Below are 3791 nucleotides of genomic sequence, written 5' to 3'. Positions count from 1 at the left end.
CCCACAGCCCGGCCCCCCGCTCCTCTGCAGGCTCCTCGCCCGCAGCCGGACCCCCTCTCTTCTGCAGCAGCCTGCCCTCCCACAGCCCGGCCCCCCGCTCCTCTGCAGGCTCCTCGCCCGCAGCCGGACCCCCTCTCTTCTGCAGCAGCCTCCCCTCCCACAGCCCGGCCCCCCGCTCCTCTTTAAGCTCCTCGCCCACAGCCGGACCCCCTCTCTTCTGCAGCAGCCGCCCCTCCCACAGCCCGGCCCCCCGCTCCTCTGCAGGCTCCTCGCCCGCAGCCGGACCCCCTCTCTTCTGCAGCAGCCGCCCCTCCTGCAGCCCAGCACCCTGCTCCTCTGCAGCAGCCTCCCCTCCCACAGCCCGGCCCCCCGCTCCTCTGCAGGCTCCTCGCCCGCAGCCGGACCCCCTCTCTTCTGCAGCCTGGCCCCGGGCACCCTCAGGTTTTCCCTCTGCAGATGCCCTACGGGAGGGAGCACAGCCTGCCTCTGAGAGCGGCACTTGCACTCAGCACTGGTGCGCTCTCCCCAGTCGCTGCAGGTGTCGTTTCCGGTTCCGGGCGGGGCCTCGGTGCCACACAGCACCCCGTCCACCCAGACGTGGTCACGGTGCTCCCGCACAGCAGCAGTGGCAGCGTGGACCCTGTGGCCCCCAACCCTGGACCTTTCCCAAGGAGAGCGGGCTGACCCTGCCTCAGCGCCCCCTTAGAAGGGTGCTGCTGGGGCCCTCCGCTGCTCCTTCCCCGCCGGCCACTGCACACTCACCTGCAGCAGGTGTGTGGCGGTGGCCCGCGGTGGCCGTAACCTGCGCTTGCCGGCGCTAACGCCGTGGAACCATCGTTCGTGTGCTTGTTTACCATCTACCTGTGTCCTCGTGGGCAAAGCCCACTGTTCTGTGGTGAAGTGGACTGTTAATCATCGTCTGTTTAAGGGCCCGAGCCTGAGACGTTCCGCGCCTCGAGCGCACGTCCTCTGGCGCCCGCGTGCTGGGCCAGCGCCTCCTCCTGGCTCCGTCCTGCGTCCGTTTTCGTCACGTGTCTCCTGCAGGGCACCGAGGGGGCTTGTCCATGTCTGGCGCATGCTTGCTTTTCTCCTGCAAGTTTCCTAGTTTTTCGTGTTAGGTTTGAACCTGGGGCGCCGTGAGCCACTTGTTCAAACGCGGTCTTTGTCCCGCGGGGACTTCTGATCTCCAGCACGTTGGTCACGAGGCTGTCCCTGCACTGACCTTCTGCGCCTTTGTTGGAAGTCAGCCGGCCCCACGTGTGCCGGCGGTTTCTGGACCGTCCCGTGCCACCAGGCCGCGTGTCTGTCATCGGGGAGCCCGTAAACCACTCGCGGATGCCGTCGCGGGCCTTCCCTGACTCTCGCCAGCGCTTTCCGGGCCCTGCTGCCCCCCTCCGGGCCCGGCCCGTGGCGGGAGGACTCAGAGCTGCACGGCCGTGCTCCCGGGGACCCCAGCGCCCTGCTCCGCCGGAGGGGAAGGGCCCCTGCGGCTGCCGCTGTCCTCGCTGCCCCCACCGAAGCGCCTGGGGGGTGGGCCACCGGGAAACAAGCCCCCGCTTCCCGAAAGCGACAGGAGATTCTCCACGTCTGTGTGAGAAGGCCCAGCGGGCTGCCCCGTCCTCCCTGACACCCGCCTCCGGGCCGGGAGGGCGGCCTCGCTCTGCTTCCCCGCCTGTGCCCGCCCCTCCCTGCGGCCCTCAGGGCGCCGTGCACCTGCCCGCCCGGCCGAGCTGCCCTTCGGATCAGGGGCCAGAGCTCAGGATTCAAGAGGACACGTGGGCTCTGGCCACGTGCTGCCGACCGAGGTGGTGTCGAGATGCGGGAGGGGGTCAGCTTCCGGAGGGGCCCGCAGTGGGGCCGTCAGACTTGCTAACAGGTTACAAGTAGGTGTGAGACAAGGGAAAGAGCCAGGGAGGCCCAGCGTTTGGTCAGGGCGACGAGGGCCGTTGCCGGGACGAGCAAGACTGAGAGGGGAGCAGGGTGGGGGCGGAGACGCGGCCTGCAAGCTGCTAACTGAGATGCCCCTGAAGGCCCGCGGCCACGTCCACCAGCACTGNCCCCCGCCGTGGGGTTGGGGTTGGGAAGACCAGCGCCCGCGGGGGCCGGAGGGGAACACCGGGGGAGGTACACGCGGCCCGGCGCACGGCGTGTCCCAGAGGGCACAGGAGGGAGGGTGCGGGGGAGGACCCGCCCGCTGTCAGGTGCCGGGCACTCGCAGGGCACACGCAGGGCACAGGCGGGGCACACACAGGGTACACGCAGGGCACACGCTGGGAACAGGCTGGGCACACGTGGGGCACAGGCCAGGCACACGCGGGGCACTCACGGGGCACACGCGGGGCACTCACGGGGCACACGCGGGGCACAGGCCGAGCACACGCGGGGCACTCACGGGGCACACACGGGGCACAGACGGGGCACACACAGGGCACACGCGGGGCACAGGCCGAGCACACGCGGGGCACACGCGGGGCACACACGGGGCACAGACGGGGCACACACAGGGCACACGCGGGGCACAGGCCGAGCACACGCGGGGCACACGCGGGGCACACACGGGGCACAGACGGGGCACACACNGGCACCCCGGCCCGGCCGCCGGCCTGTCCCAGCGTTGTCACCCAAGCTGCCGAGTCGGGAACAGGGGCCTCCCCTCCCTGGGCCCTTCTGTTCGGTCTCTGTGGAGACAGCAAATGCTTGGATACTGATCCTCCATCTCAAGACAAAATAGCCGTTGGACACGTGGATGGATAATTGAAATGCTTTGATTACCACCTGAGTTTTTGTGAAATTTGTGGAAAATGTGAGCCCTTGCTTCCCTGAAAGCACGGGGAGCCGCGGCCGGGTGCACTGCAGGGCGGGTGTGACCGCGAGACCCTTTCAAGAGTGCGGACGGACCCCACTCTCCCGCCTCCTAAGCGGGCGTCTGCGTCTTGCAGCTTCTGCGACGTCCTTTTCTCTGACGCGGGAGGACTCTGCGAGCACGCCAGAATCCCAGGGCCCAGAGCTCGTGCCCCGTCCCCATGCGGGGAAACCACTCTGCACTCTGCGGTCCCAGGAAGTGATGGCGAGGGGACTGGCCGGTGTCCACGGAGCCCTGGTGGCTTCCCGGGGACGTGGCCTGCAGGCTGTGATCTGAAACGTCACCTCATAGGTACTAGCCCTTCATGGCTGTTCAGTCGATCGGCCAATCAGTCCCCTGACCTTGGATCTCGGGGCTCTGACCCCAGCCTGCCTGTCCCCCAGTGTCCCCCATCTCTGCGGTCGGGACGTCCTGTGTCAGGCTCCCTGTCGGGCTGCGTGACCTCTTCAACATGCTTTTCCTTCTGCACCTGACAAACCAGCTCTGCTGTCCCTCCTTGACCTCCCGCGGGGTCAAGCCCACGTGGCTCTGTGGCGCCTTCGCAGGAGGGAGGAAAGTGCCCTGTTTGGGTCCGTGTCGGGCCCCCCAGCCAGCGACTGGGTGGTGGGTGGGCTCGCTGCTCCCCCGGCTCACAGACGTCAGGGTCGAACACTGCATTGTCGGCTTGGCGCTCCCAGCCCTCTGCAGACCCTGCCCCCCGCCCCCCCCCGGCGGTCCTGGCCCCCCAGGCACCTGCAGTGCAAGGCCCCCGGGCGTGGTGCCGGGCCCCCCAACCCCGTCTCACGCGCCTCTCCCCGGCCTGTATCGAAAGGGTTCTGGTGGCACGAACTGGCCGTGTGGCCTCATCCGTCCAATCCAACAAGGGGGTATGGAGCCGCTGCCTGCGCTCGGCACTGGGTGTGGCCCCTGCCGCCAGCCATGTGCACCC

Source organism: Crocuta crocuta, unplaced genomic scaffold (assembly GCF_008692635.1).
Source record: "Crocuta crocuta isolate KB4526 unplaced genomic scaffold, BGI_CrCroc_1.0 scaffold129, whole genome shotgun sequence".
NCBI lineage: Eukaryota > Metazoa > Chordata > Mammalia > Carnivora > Hyaenidae > Crocuta > Crocuta crocuta.
The sequence above is the reverse complement of the archived record's forward strand: the minus strand, read 5'-3'. Positions refer to the sequence as shown.